The sequence below is a fragment of the Capricornis sumatraensis genome, chromosome 1, assembly GCF_032405125.1.
Source record: "Capricornis sumatraensis isolate serow.1 chromosome 1, serow.2, whole genome shotgun sequence".
NCBI classification, from domain to species: Eukaryota; Metazoa; Chordata; class Mammalia; order Artiodactyla; family Bovidae; genus Capricornis; species Capricornis sumatraensis.
In genome coordinates, this window is record NC_091069.1 from 139,866,690 (window position 1) to 139,883,032 (window position 16,343).

Genomic DNA, 16,343 nt, shown 5'->3' on the forward strand with positions numbered 1-16,343 from the left:
AAGCTAACTCTTTTGACGCTGAGGCAATACTTTGCTAAAAGTGTTGAGTCTGTGTACATGAAGAGTGGGTACTGTAACAGCTTAGTAAAAGATGACAATAGGATTAATATTGAAGTCCAGAATTTAAGAAAGATTATACAAAATGAACACTTTTTAAAATTTAAAAGTCTGATGATATAACTATATAGAATGTGTAAGTTAAAATTTTACAATGTATTCCAAATATTCTTTCTTGAGAATTTGGGTAAAATATGTTGCCCCACTGATTGATGAAATAAGTTATGTGGATTGCTGAGGCAGGAGCATTCCAGGTAAAAGGAAGAGCTAAAGATACTATCTTGAGACAGGAGTTACATGCTTCATTCAGGATCTGTTAAAAAAGATTCCAGTGTTTACTAGTTAGGATAATCAGAACTACCGAACTGGTGAATGGGAGATTGATGTTGATTTGAAATAAGCAGCATATGGGGGAGGGAGTTAAATGTCAGGGAATGGGTGTGGGAACAGTAGGCGGCAGATCACCAGAGATTTTGTAGGACCTTGTAAGCTATCTAAATGAGAAAGTGAGATTCTTTTTTTCCTCTTAAGTAGTGATTTTGGCAGGTTTTGAACAGAGCCATGACATGGTATTGCACTGTGTGGAGGGTTAGGGAAAGAGCAATGGAAGAAGTAAGCAAATCAGTTTGTGGGCCACTGAAGTAATTCAGGGGAAAAAACCACAGTTCTTAGATAAACAGGCAGCACTGAGATGAGGTAGCACTGTATGATGAAGGTAGCGCAAATAAGGTTTGCTGATGTCCTCAGTGTGGAATGTGAGAGAAAGTAAAGGGTGGGTTTCAGGGTTGCTGGAAAGAGCAATTTGACATACAAAATTGATGTTTATTCACAAAGGGAAAATCGGGGTTTGAGGTCTGGACAAATCTGGGTTAAGAATCCTGCTCGATACCCACATGGAGATATTGGATGTAAATGATGAAGGAAATTATGTGATCATATTTGGAAGTGAGTTAGAAAGCAAAGATGAACCTTTGTAATTAAAACTTAATGACTACATGTAATTTAACTTGTTATAGATAAGTAACTGATATATGAATAGGAATTTAGACTATGTACAAAAAATAAAATTATGGTTTCAAATCCAATATAAATAAAGCCCAAAGTTTGCTGTTATTTAAATTGTAGTCTTAAATCTAGAAAGACTACAGTATAGTTAAAGGCTACTTTAGCTAAAGGTAATATATATTCTAAACTATCCTTTGATAACTAAAGCCCAAATAAATTACTGATGGCTGCTCACTGACCAGATCTTGAATCTTATTTAAGTAAAAATTGCACTATTTCTCTATTGTGATGTGCTTTGGGTTAGAGGTATGGGATAGTATCTATGCTAATCTATTATCAAGGGCAAATTAATTCAGAATATTTAAGTTATTATTTCATAGCAGTAACTTGAAGTCTTAGAAATTTATACTTAAGAACCAAACCAGAAAGACTCAGACAAATTATTGGAATTTACTTAATTACTTCTTAAGATTTACTGTTTATGACTTGTAACTTCATTCAGAGTGGTGCAAATTCAGAATTTAACTGGACAAATAACTACAGATTTATTGCAGTCCTGCTCTCAGTTGAATCGGTGGCAATATAATGAGTAAGAAATCAAAAGAAAATGTAATCAAACCAACAAGGGGTTAATTAAATCTGCTGTTAGTATCATCATTGCATTGTTTCCCAGCTAATCATTTGACAAATTCTAGACTTTAAACTATTGGAGCAATATCCTCTATCTATACCCAGATTATGTCTTTTTCAAGTTAGTCAGTAATGACTATTCCAGAAAGTAACATATTTTCCTTTGAATAGAATAGGCAGACTGATACTTAATCATAAAAGAACTTTTACATTCTTTTAATAGTTTTATCAGGCAGTTTCATGTTTAGCTGTTCAACATGCATCTTAATGGAGAAATGAGGTTGTTTCACTTGCTAATTATAGTAATAATAATTGAAAACTCATGAGATTTCTTTTAGTTTCCTTCTCAGAATCAATTCCCTAAAAAATAGATTATTCATTGGTATTTATCAGTCCTGTGACATCAGAACAATAACAAAAGTCATTCTTCTGATTGTTTATTACAAATATGCATAGAGTTTATTCTTCTGGATAGTTGCCATTATTACTTAGTAGGAAAACTAAGTATTTCCTTTAATAATTTTGGAATATAGCTGCATGAAGTGTTCCAATTATAATTTCCTGTATACTTTGAAGGAAAATTATATTCCTATAACATAAAGAAACTATCACTGGCACTGAATTCAATCAGTCCTAACTTATAAATCTCAGATCAGCCTCTTGCTAGTGGGCACTTTAAGAAAGCACATAAACTATCTGAACTTCTGTTTCCTCACCTCTAAAATTAGTCCCATGTTCCACCTTGGAATATTACTCTGAGAATTCATAAAAGTGCATATAGAAGAGTTATTTAATGAAAGGAATATACTGAATTAAAATAGATAAAGTAAAAAATGCCTTCTGTGTAAAGAAAACTGCAACCATTACCATTTGTCAGCTTTTAGAAATGTTTTTATAGCTTTTATAGCTTTTATATTTTTCCCTATATATTTCCATGGCTGATTTGAATTAGGTGGCTTTGTTAGTATTATTGTTGTTGTTTAGAATATACATACATATATATTATATACATGTGTTAAATATTTTAAGTACTTTATAACATATTACAATGTATAATAATTATTGCTAAGTTCATTTAAAATTTGGAGAAATGGCACAGTCTTTATGCTAGCATATAAATTGCATCTACAGAATTTGAAATATATTCAATCACAGGCATATTTCAAGTAATTGCTCAGATGAAATGGAAAATTAGCTAAGCTATACCTGATTTGTATGAACACATGTAGAACTCAACGGTAAAATCCAGATGCAAATTTGAATGCTGCAGTTTATATATATATTACTTTGAAGACACCTCAGCATTAGTTTTATTTCCTCCAGTATTCTACTTTACCAATATATTATTTTTCATCATGACTAATTTTCCAGAGATAGATTAAATTGATAACCTTGATTATTATTGTTTTTTAATTTTTTTGCTTTCTTCCTAGACAATGCATTCACAATTTAAGTAGACTCCTTGATATACGAACATTACAGGGGATGAATACAAATCATACATTTTTCAGCTGAAAGCATTGGGTTTGGGTCTCTAAATCTTTATTTCTTCTTACTATTTGTCATACATTTTGCCAAGAACCAAAGATCCTAAAACAGAGGGCTTGTCTGTGAATTTCCTTTACTGAGTACCTCTTTCTTATCATCTGTCCAACTTCCATTTTATAGATGAAAAAAATAAGATGCACTTGAGTGATTTGCTTACATTTACAAATCTAGTTAGTTACAGAGCAAGAAAGACTTTGAATGTATCCTGACTTCCATTCATATTATAATATGCTGTATCCACATTGCTAATTATGGAGGGGTGAAGTACATAGACTACATTTCCTTTGAATTCTACTAAACCTCTATGGAATTTCTTTTTTAAATGAGATTGGCGACAGGAATGTCAGTGGGTTAATGAAAGCAAAACTAGTGAACATTTTATTTCAGAATCACTTAAGTGTTGAAATACTGCGTGGCATTTAGACTAGGACTTTCCTATATGCTTACGATACTAGCATTAAGATAAGAAATGTCAATTATCTGGTTAATTTGTCAATGTAGACAGCCAGTCAAGCCCCAACATGAACCCTCTTTAGTGTATATACTCTGAGTTAACTGTACTTAGTTTAAATTGATTTGTTGATTGCTAACTTTTCTTTTACTTTGATTCCTACAGACTTTAGTTAAATAAAAACAATAATGTTTCTATGGCATATGGCTAATTTTCCCCCTTCTACAAATCAGTTTCTGAAATTTAAAAACTTATTTATAAAACAAAATTGCCCTTTGAGAGGAGAAAGTGCCTAGTATATACATAACAAATATTATGTTTTTAACAATCACTTAGTACTAAGACTATTTAAATAATTTTGCTTTTATTAACCTATTTAGTCCTATCAGTTAGGTACCAAAATCATCTCATTTTAAAAGTCAGGAAAGTAGAGAGATGAAATAAATTAACCGAGGTTATATGCAGAAGATGCAGAAGATGTAGTTTCAATCTCTGGATCAGGAAGGTCCCCTGGAGTGGGTCATGGCAACCCACTCCAGTATTCCTGCCTGGAGAAAACCATGAACCGAGGGGCAGGATATGGTCCATAGGGTCACAAAGAGTCAGCCACGACTGTAGTGACTAAGCACACAGTACTCACACACATACCTAGAAAATAGTAAACTCAGGATGTAAATCTTTCTATAAAGTATGGCAAATATTCCTATCTAAAGCTCACGACTAAAGCTCAGTATGAAATTTTGTATAATTACTAGAGGAGTCTATTTGTAGTTTTTATTTATGATAACATCCATAATAGGCTAAAAGATTGTTAATTTTTTGAAAATATTGAAATGTATGGAATATGGTATCAAATTCACCAATCCATATCTGCAGTTATACATTTTTAGAGCATTAATCCAGAGAGACAAATAATAACTTTAAGAAAGTAAATTTATAGTTTGAGTTTATGAAGGAGAAGTACAGCTAAGACCTCAGTAGTAGTACTTCTACTTAATAGAGGTAGTGCTATAATTAGTAGATATGGCATGTTTGCAGACAAATAATGTGTACCTTAAATGTAATAATTGTTTAAAGTTCTAAGTACAGACCTTTTCTATTATCTGTGTTAATATATTATTAATACAATTAAGCACTGTGGGTTTATTTTAAGGAATATTGTTCTTGCTGACCTTCTAGGGATAGTATATACTTGCTCATTTGAAATAAAATTCAATATCCCAAACTGCATTCTCAGCTTTATTCTCACTATTTTCTTTTCTTTAAAAGATCTGATCAAACTGGATAAGGAAATACTCTTCAAACAAGCCCCATAATTTTCCATTTCCATGTCTTTATATTCCACATTATTTCTTTCATGCTGATGTAGATATACACCCTTATCTGTTGACAGCAAATTGAAATTAGGCTATGATTCAAGGTCTAACACATGAAGATAATCTCACCAATTTTTAGTTCCCCAGCTAAAAAGTAATATATTTTTATACTCTACTTCTAATTATATTTTGCCTATTTCCTTTCCAGATTTACTTCCTAATGAGACGCTTATAATTTTTGTATGTACTTTATCACCTTTATACGATGCTATGAAGATTTAATGAAAAGGCAATGTTTTATATCAATCTTTGTATACTCCAAACTACCTTGCTTATAATCTTTCTAAAATTAAATTTATTAAATAGACTAAGATAGACCAACAGTTTCTATTGGATAAAAACATTAGAAGTCAAAAAATTTAAGTTATTTCTTATGATTGTGTTGACAAGGGTTTATACCAAATCCCTTCCCTGATGGCTCAGACAGCATCTTCTACTATGCAGGAGACCTAGGTTCGATCCCTGGGTCGGGAAGATCCCCTGGAGAAGGAAATGTTAATCCACTCCAGTACTCTTGCCTGGAAAATCCCATGGACAGAGGATCTTGTTAGGCTACAGTCCATGGGGTCGCAAAGAGTCGGACACGACTGAGCGACTCCACTTCTGCTTCTTCCTGATTCAAAAAAAGGAAAAAACAAAACAAACATACATAAATTCATGTCTTTCTGGATGTAACTATATTATTCACAAAGCTTTAGTCTATAATATTTAAGAGGTGGAGTGAACTTGGGCTTCATCTTGGGTGGCATTTATCTGTAAGGATATATATATATGTATGTATATATAATCAGTGAGGAGATGGAGGAGTACAACAGGTTTTTCTGGGGTGGTGGTAATGTGGAGACTCTTCATGGTTTTAGGAGCGCACTCAATTTTGAGTAAGATGGCTGAAATAAAATAGGGAGCAGTGAGGGAAAACCAGACAGGATAATGGAGTCCCAACCAAGCAAGTGAGCTTTAGGGAAAAGCCTTAAGAGCTGCCAACTGTGGGCCTTGAGCTGATTCTAGTTTGCTTTGCTTCTTATACCCTTCCGAATTCTGCAGATCACCGCATAATTACTTCCTTCTCACCACTCATGACTCCATTGTGTTTAACTCCCCATAGAAAGCTTCATAATAACCTGTGAGATCTTCATAGCACTCATCTTCCACTGAAAACAACTTTTATATTTATTTATTTTTTTGAATAATGATAAACTATTTTGTTTATTGGAAATATAAGCCTTTTAAAGACAAGGACACTGTCCTGAACATGCCTGTGTAACCCAAGAGCCTAACAAACTGCCTGACCATAGGATGCTGCTACTGCTCCTAAGTCGCTTCAGTCGTGTCCGACTCTGTGCGACCCCGTACACTCATAAATATTGGTTAGCTGACTTGGAAGAAGGTACTATCAACCGATTTATGTAAGATACATAAATGTGGGTTTTATCCTGCTACATTACTCAAAGATTGTGTTCCTGTCTACTTCCATATTATTTAGTCTCATGACCTGAAAAGATGCATCCCCACATTTTTTGTGTGTGGTAGCATCTACTCTCATGTCAGGGTTAGGTTAAATTAGCTGAGAGACTGGAAGAGATTTCATTTGCAGATTGGCCATGCTGAATGCCTCAAACCATGTGATGTTACTGATGCTTAGAATCAAGTAGTTTAATGGGTATTCCCTGGCATACACCTGGAACAGAAGACAGGACAGAAACACTCTGTGAAGGAAAACGAAACTTCACTTGACCAGCCCAGCCCACAAAAAGCTCTTCTTCCTCAGAAATCAAGGAGCCTGTCATGTCTGCAACCTACATGTAGTATTTACTACTCTTTTCAGGTGAGTCTGTGTTATCCTATCATTGAAAATGGGCATATACTTAGTAAATGCAGATTTGTTGATATTATTGACATTTTTCTTGAGAACAGATTCTGAACAGCCCAGGGATTCCAAATAGAAAGAGATCTAGGAACACATTTGAAAGCAAACCTCAGGGGAGAGGGAGCTCCTTAAAGGCAAGGAGCAGTTTTCTTTTGCTAGCCCTGTGGCTCAGCTGAATGTGGTCACCAAACAAGATGACTGAATCTCACAAATAAGGAAGGATACACACACATACACACAATTTTAATTAATAAAATAAAAGTGAAAGTGAAGTCGCTCAGTCATGTCCGACTCTTTGCGACCCCATGAACTGTAGCCCACCAGGCTCCTCTGTCCATGGGATTTTCCAGGCAATAGTACTGGAGTGGATTGCCATTTCCTTCTCCAGGGGATCTTCCCGACCCAGAGATCGAACCCAGGTCTCCTGCATTGTAGACAGATGCTTTATCATCTTAGCCACCACATACTCAAATGTTGAAATTAATTTGTTGAATCAGCTCATTTTGAAGCAGAAATTCCTTTAAGACAAACTGTAGTCATTTACTAAAAATGCCAGAGGAAAGAGACCTACAAGGCAAACTCTTTCAAATACAGAACCAGACAGTGAGTTTAATGTGAGCATGTCTACGGGGTCTTTTAAGTTCCTCACAAACAGCGTAATGCACCTCTATCCCCCAGAAAATTGAGATTATTGCGATTTTATCCACCAGAAGACAATGTATTGTTGCAATATTTCTTTGGAGCACTTTTATAATTTTCAAACATTTATTGTCTGCTTTTAATTTTGCCTCTATGTCTCTTGTTTTATTATTATTAAATTATTTAAAAAAAATATTATTATTTTAAAAATTATTAAACAAACTTGGAGCCCTTTTATTAATGTATCAGACATTTTATATTAATACTTAAACAAGTAAGTACTGCTTAGTAAATAAAAATGCTACTTTAAAGACCTAGCTTCTTGGAGAAGGACTAACTAAAAATGCCTATGAATTAAAGAATGAGGGTGTATATGGCTAAAATAAATACACTGTACTCCATCTCCAAGTATTTAGGGTTTATATAGTTCTCCAGTATAAGATAGCATCATGAAGACATGTCAATTCCTTGCATAAATCCCCACTCCTTAAGCTGCTTCCTGTTCTGTTGCATTAATATATGCAAATATTCACATATTATATTTGGAGGATAATGACAAGAATGTAATCCTAAGGGAGACAGAGAAAATGTGGTGTGGATCAAGAGATTTCAATATTTAGTTTAAAAAGTACTAGTTCAAGTGAGTTCACCTTTCAGTGGAGACTCTGCTATAGAGCTGTGGTCCCAGGCTTCCTTACTGCCCACTGCCCTGATGGAGATGTGGGCAGTAGAAGGCCCTCAAATCCAAAAGAACCAATTTGTTGATTCGCATTTGATTTATGTCATTGACTTATGATTGTTCCAGAGCATATGACAGCTATAGTACCTGAAACTTAAGTTGTTTTTAAAGAGTCAGCAGCAGATTATTCTAGTGCAGTTTGTTTTCCTACTCTGTACTCTATGAATTCAGGTGGACCCTGAAGTAGAAGTATTTTTGTTTCCTTTGCAGTCAATCTATCAAAAAGACAAAAAGTGTAACAGAAATTTTCAATAATCTGACCAATATCTTCAACACTAATAACTAAGTGGATGACCTTAACAAAGCATTCTATTATTTATAATAATCTTTTACATATATTTTCTTCTTTACTTATCTTGAAAGACATGAATAATAGATGTTTTAACCTCATTTTCATATGAAAACTCTAAGGATCTCTGCTCTGAAGCATCATGATTTCTTGTCCTGACACTTTCTATTATGTTATAAACTGTAACTCAAGTGTAATGCAATACTATGACAGTGATTTCCAATTGCTGGTCTCTAGATTAGATCAGAACTCTGGAAAATGTTCCATAGGTGTGTGGAAAAATGAGAGAATTTATTTGTAAAATTCACATAATGCTGCTTTCATAAAGATCACATATGTTATTCTGAGATTGTCTTTCCTACTTCTTTTGTGTTAAAATACCCTTTTTATAGAATGATATTATATAGTCAACATTTTTAAGAGCTCTTACTTGACAACGTTCATATGTATGGAGACTTCAAATCAACTACCACTTGTTTTTAACACACTGGTTATAGAATAGAAAATACCATATCCACTATAACAGAGAAATGTGTTGATAGTAAAGTTGGCATCTGGTACTCCCCAGATCTCTTGTAGACACCAGACTTATTGTTGAGGGAACATTCTGGTCCTTTTTCTGAGCAGCTCTAATCTAATTAGCATCTGGAAAAAATCCAGGTTCAAGAAACCAGAGATCAGAATGCCACATAAGAGAGAAAGCAGAAAGGAGAGTCAGGGTATTGGAATAAGAAACAAGGAAATCAAGATCCCATAGGAAGAAAGTTATTTTCAGGGGAAACTTTTAGTAATAAATCTATGGTATCTCCATTGAGATGAATGCTATATATATCAATGGCACAATCAATAGGGAAAATAGGACACAGTCCAGATGAGACCACAAGAAGCCTATGTTTCAGGAAGTCTCATTGCTCTATGCTTGTGAAAGTGTTAGTTGCTCAATAGTGTCCGACTCTTTGTGACCCCCTGGACTCTAGCCTCTCCGGCGCCTCTGTCCATGGAATTCTCCAGGCAAGAATTCTGGAGTGGGTAGCCAGTCCCTTCTCGAGGAGATCTTCCTGCCGCAGGGATCGAACCCAGGTGTCCTGCATTGCAGGCAGATTCTTTGCCGTATGAACCACCAGGAAAGCTCCTCAACTGACTATCAGTGTAGACCTAGCCCCTGCTATCCTGGCCAGTCAAAAGGGAATCCCTCCAAATAGTTCTTCCCTTCACTTTTCACCTGGAGAAGGGAACAGCTACCCGCTCCAGGATTCTGGCCTGGAGAATCCCATGGACTATATAGTCCATGGGGTCGCCAAGAGTCGGACACGACTGAATGACTTTCAATTCGCTTCACTTCACTTCTCTTCTCAACTTATTACAAAGAACATAGGGTGAGTTAAGATATATAGCTGCTAAAATGGATAATGTTAGTCTTCCCCACTGCTAGGTACTGTGGAGAAGGAAGGATGGAGGAAGGGAGAGGGAGATTATAAATAGAATTTTCTCATTTTAATATTTTCTTCTATAAATTTCCCTTCAATTTTTAATGCCTACTACCATTTATGTGCTTTTATGCTAGCACTCAGCAAAAATGCTTGAGATTAAAGCATTGAGGATTAAAATAAATAAGCTATAGAAGATGATTCCTAAACCTTCAGTTTACCTGGGGATGAGTTGGGAGTACATTTGCATGTAATTTAATATTTTTCATATAGTCTATTTTTTATAATAACTTTATATATGAGTTTAAGATGTCCCCTAAAGAGAGAAACATTATGCCTGTAGAATGCTGTAGAATACTGCACTTCACAGGTGCTCAGCAAAGTTAGCGATAGGGTTGGTGTCTGTCATATTATCAGATATTTATCTCCTTTCCTGAGTGGAGTCATGTCTTCTAATACCTGTGTTAAAAAGGACTTCCGAGGAGTGCATTTTCAGTTTCTGGACCTTCTTAGATTCAGAAGAAAAGTAAAAAGAAGGTTATCTGTGGTTCTTTAATAGCTGACATTTTATATGATTATCTTTTCTGAAATGTATTTTTGAAAATAATTTTCCCTTCAATTTAGGTGTTGGTTCCTTAGAATGTCTTGCTAGAAAATCAGGTGTAATGATATCATATTAATAGTGTATTCTAATATGTGTCTTTGCCATGCAAATAAGTAAATAACTTTGTGTTAAAGAGTACACCACAGAATGTTTAGAATTCTTTGCCACTATGATCCAATCTATGCTTTTTGTCATTGATATGTCATTACATAGTGTTTAAATATGAATGGTATGCATTGTTTTCATAACTTTCACTGTAGATATGTCTGAAATTGTTTATTCAATTTTTAAATTAATGTTTGAACCTATTTCCAAAATATTTCCAAAAATCCAAGATAGATTTTTAGATTAGTACCCCCAAAAAAACACTCAACAGCTTTTTCTATTTAAATGTTGAAGAAATGTAGAAATCCTGAGTATGTCCATTAAAAACATGACTTTGCATAGTTAAAGGTTTCATTATGTTGTCTAAGAAAATGAACAGTATATACACTAAGAATTAAAATAAATAATTGCTGAAGTTTCCATACATATTCTCTCCCATCTTGAACACTTTTAATTTTTGAAATGTTAATATACATAAATTGAAGTTTATATGTTTTTTCATTAACCATCTCTGGCATTTTTCATACCTACATCCCAAAGTTTAGACTATTAAATTGAATGCTGTATGAAATAAAATTATAGTATATTGTTAATAAATTGAAAAGTAGAATGCTATACAAGTATGACAATATTTTCTGTCATATCACTCCAGTTTATCTGTGTGACTGAGTCTGACAAAGCTTGCCATAATTGCTATGGAAATATTTTAAATTTTTCCCTCAACATCTGTAAAATACAACTATATGTACTTACTGTCATAATCATTGAGTATAGATATTGAGAATCAAAGGCTAGACTTTAATAAATGTTTTCATTTAAAGAAGCATTTTGTAGGACTATTAATCATTGAAATCTAAAAAAAATTAATATTAATATTGAATAATTGCAAAAGTACGGAATTCAGATTTTAAAATGCAGTAAAAAAGATCACTTATGAAAAATAATGTTCTTCTGTAGCTTTACACAATTCCTATAATCACATTTTGGAGTTGTTTCTTTTTTTTTTCATTTATGTTTGTATAAAATTTTTATATGTGTATAAAGTACTTTTTTCATAATATTAACTGTACATTACTGAAGGGATTCCGTAGCATGACACTGTTGGAACTCGGATTTGGAAGAGCACAAAAGAACTGTAATTGTTGCCAGTCAGCAGAATGTGTTTTCAAAACAAGGAAAACATTTTATTTTTCTTTCTCCCCAGTTCCGCAGTAGTGTAAGTGTTAAAGCCTGAGAGGTTTAGAAAGCTGCAGTGAATGTGTTAAGACTGTTAATGAAGCTTCTGAATCTAAGGACAAAATTAGCTCTCACACCCACACTGCGCAAAGTACAGCAACTGTCTGATAGAATTGCATCATGACTTTTACCTGGGGACACGGGTATTATATTCAGCTGAATTGATGAAATTGGGAAGACAGATGTGCCCAAAGGACATTTTAAGAAGCTTGTACCTACATAAATTGCTTGTGAAAAATCTCTAAAATTTGAATAAGAAACCAATGTAAAATGCTTTCTGCCTGTAAACTTCAGGTCATACGATATATATTATTTAGCATTCTCTTTAAGGAGAGAGAACATTTGACTTTCTCTTTGTATCAAATAATGTATATAGTGTCAAGTGCAATGAATGTCTTTTTTTTTTTTTTTCTTAAAGATAAGTACTTAGGAGCAAGAATTTAATGATGGCTGCTAATATGTGTATGTTGTTTGCTTAAAAACATGAAATTCAGGTTTTCATTGCAATGTGACTGATATTTAAATAATTTGGATAATGTAAAACTATTTAGTAAATAGAATCACAAAGTAAAAACAGCAATGTCAATGAACACCCCCCAAAACAAACACATTACTAAAAACTTTAATCTAAGTCCTTTGACAGTGAGACCTGTGTCTCAATCCTAGTGCTCATCTCTTTTAAATCTTAGAGATACAGACTTTTACAAATGATGCTATTTCATTCCATTTTTAAGACATATATATTAAGAGAAAATTTCCTCACAACTCCATCCTATAAAGCCTTGATTGTTTTAGGAAGTTGGCAGATATTTAGATTTGCTTTAGGTTTGCTAAGAAATGTGAAAAATAGATGTCCAAATTCTAGAAATTTGTGATTGTCAGCAGTGAAAAGAGCACATGGAAAGAGTACCTTAGACCTTTGTATATGATCTTGAAATACTAGATGCTTATATAATTGTTTTTAGAAATTTCAAATAGGAAATCACAATTACAAAGAAAATCCTTTCAGTGTCTTAGAAATTTCTAGAATTTTCTAAGAATGAGATTATGTTTATATAACTGTGTAAAAAATTATCTTGTAAAAATGTTAATACAATGACATTTAAGATACTAAAACCATCTGATACTGACAGTAAGATTCCTCTTCTAACATACACTTATTGATATTAAGAATAAATGGGGTCACCTTTGAAATTCTTAAAACTAATAGTCCTGTCCACAAGAGGGCATGGGTTTCCATAGGAAAAGAACAGCATATGAAGGAGGGAAAATAAATGGTTTTAATACTCAACTTTCTTTTGCCTGACCATACACTTAACTTTGTTTTTTTTAATATACTTTCCTCCTAATTATACTAAGTCCTTGAAGGACATAGGCTTTTACATATAACTATTTATTCCCACAGTGAAAAACAATACCTTTATTCAAAATAGGTGAATAATAATTATTTGCCACTGAAGATAATAATGGTTTTGAAGTAATAAACATTATTATAGCTATTGAAAGACAATTTACTAGAGCAATTAACAGTTTACAAAATTGACTTTTTACCTCTATTATTTATTTGTCTCCACAAATAGTGGTGTTCCCTACTTTTATTTTATATTTTAAACATTTTTCCCCTTCAGGTTTGCAGCAGTAAATACATTACTGATACAAAATGAATTTTTTAAATGATTTATCTACTAGAGAATAGTTTTCCCTTAGTCCTAAAAGGAAGGTATTTTATTAAATTGTTAGTCACTCAGTTGTGTCCGACTCTTTGGCTGTAGCCCACCAGGTTCCTCTGTCCATGGGAAACTCCAGGCAAGAATACTGAAGTTGGTTGCCAATTCCTTCTCCAGATATTTTATTAAATCTCTTGTTAAATAGCCCATCATGAGATTATTTCATTTTCTTCTTACATCAGTGGCTTATCCATATTTGGAATTTAAAATAATTTCTCTTTATCTGAAAGGGAAAAAAATTCCCAATTTTTCTTTTCTTTCTGATTTTACCAAACAAAACAAAACAAAACTTAACCTTGATATGTGTGAACTACCTAGCCAGAGATCCTGTAATACATTTTTATATGTACAGACAGCCATTAGTAGAGAATTAATAGAAGCAAATTCTTGCCAAACTTCAGAATTAGTTAATAGGACTTGTGAAAGTAACTAATCCTGAAGGATTATGTAGCTAATTACAGAAGAAATAGTAATTTGATAATCAATTTAGTGATTAAAATTACCAGTTACCAACAATTATGTTTATTAAGTCTGTACATTATTGAATCTAAATTGCAAAATGGAATAATATTAAAAATATAGACCTTTTCAAAGTCAGGATATTGGCAATGCAGTACATAAATTTTATCACCATCATGTAAATGAGATAGTTAATTTCTAATATTTTTTAGATCTTTTGTATCTTTTATTGGGAATTCACAATTCATCCACTGAAGTTTAGTTTATTCAAGTTTAAGCAATTTAATTAAGCCTACTTCTTTGAACGCACTTCAAGTAAACAAATCCAACAAATAAAAACACATACTAGCAAGCTTCTTTATTTTCTAAAAAGTAGGCACTACTTTTAGAAAGCAAATTTATCTTAACAGGATCCAGCAATGGATGGATGTACTATCACTCAACATGACAGAATCTGCTTATCAATCTTAACCAACACATTATATACAGCTTCATGCCCAAGATCTCCAGAGAAACAGGCCAAAAGCTCAGAAATTAATGCTAGAAAGAAAATCCCAAATTTCCTCCTATTATAATTTCTGAGATGAATTGTCCAAAGGTTGTTCAAAATATTTTTGTTCTATCAAAGTGATATACCCAAGACTTACAATCACAGATTTCCACAGTAATTACCCAAATATATAATCAGAATTTTTTAATTTTTTAATTTCAACAAAAATAATTTTATTGAATAATTTTATTCTTTGTTTTCTGATTATTACTTTAACTACATCTTACTTAATTGAAAGCCTTATTAAATAATTGATTTGTGAGTAATATGGATACAAACAATTTCTCTATGACCACTAATCAAATAAACAGATTTTTGAGCATGTCTTTCACATGAAGGAAATTATAATCTATATTTAGGTCACTTTTCTTGAGTAAGTTTTGAATAGCAGTTAACTATATAAATAAAATTTATGTATTAAAATATGTTATCTTAAACAATTAAAAATGTTTTCACTTTACTAGTTCTAAAACATTTTGATGTGGAATAATTTTCATCAAACTTTAAGATGTGATTAAACTAATACAAGCCAATGTTTTGTTTATTCCTCCTTAATATATATATTTTTTTCTGCAGCACTACAGATATACCATTCTGTAGGCTCTTCCTAGTAAAAAGCAGCTAAAATTCTGCTTTTTCCTGTTAGCCAAACTTTGTGCCCTGCTTTGTAGGGTAGTGCCCTGCTAATTTCACAAAGTCATTATATAAACTAGAGAGAATATTATTTTTATGCCTAGTCTGTAACACACACAGGTTGCTTATATTTCCTTTAATTGCAACACACACACAATTAAATACCCAAACCTTAAATGTACAGCTTAATTCCTCTTATAGATGTGTGGACCTTGTATGGGCTTCCCAGGCAGTGCAATGGTAAAGAATTTGCTTGGCAGTGCACAAGCCACAGTTTCAGGAGAGGCAGGTTGGATCAGTGGGCTGGGAAGATTACTGGGATAATCCCATGGATAGAGGAGCCTGGTGGGCTACAATTCATGCAGTCATAATGAGTAGGACATGACTTAGCAATTGAGCACAGACCTAGGTATATAAGAGGAAAAAGGTATAATGCTTCAACATTCTTAACGCTCTTTCTCCATCAGTATACCCTCTCCCAAATGTAACAATTATTTAACCTCTATCACCAAAGAAACTTTGTCCTGTTCTTGAACTTCATTTATATAGATGCCTGTTTCAAGAAAATTAGAGATACCAAGGGAACATTTCATGAAAAGATGGGCTCAATAAAGGAAGGAAAAGGTATGGACCTAACAGAAACAGAAGATATTAAGAAGAGGTGGCAAAAATACACAGAAGAACTGTACAAAAAAGATCTTCACGACCCAGATAATCACCATGGTGTGATCACTCACACTCACCTAGAGCCAGACATCCTGGAATGGGAAGTCAAGTGGGCCTTAGAAAGCATCACTATGAAAAAAGCTAGTGGAGGTGGTAAAATTCCAGTTGAGCTATTTCAAATCCTGAAAGATGATGCTGTGAAAGTGCTGCACTCAATATGTCAGCAAATTTGGAAAACTCAGCAGTGGCCACAGGACTGGAAAAGGGCAGTTTTCATTCCAATCCCAAAGAAAGGCAATGCCAAAGAATGCTCAAACTACCGCACAATTGCACTC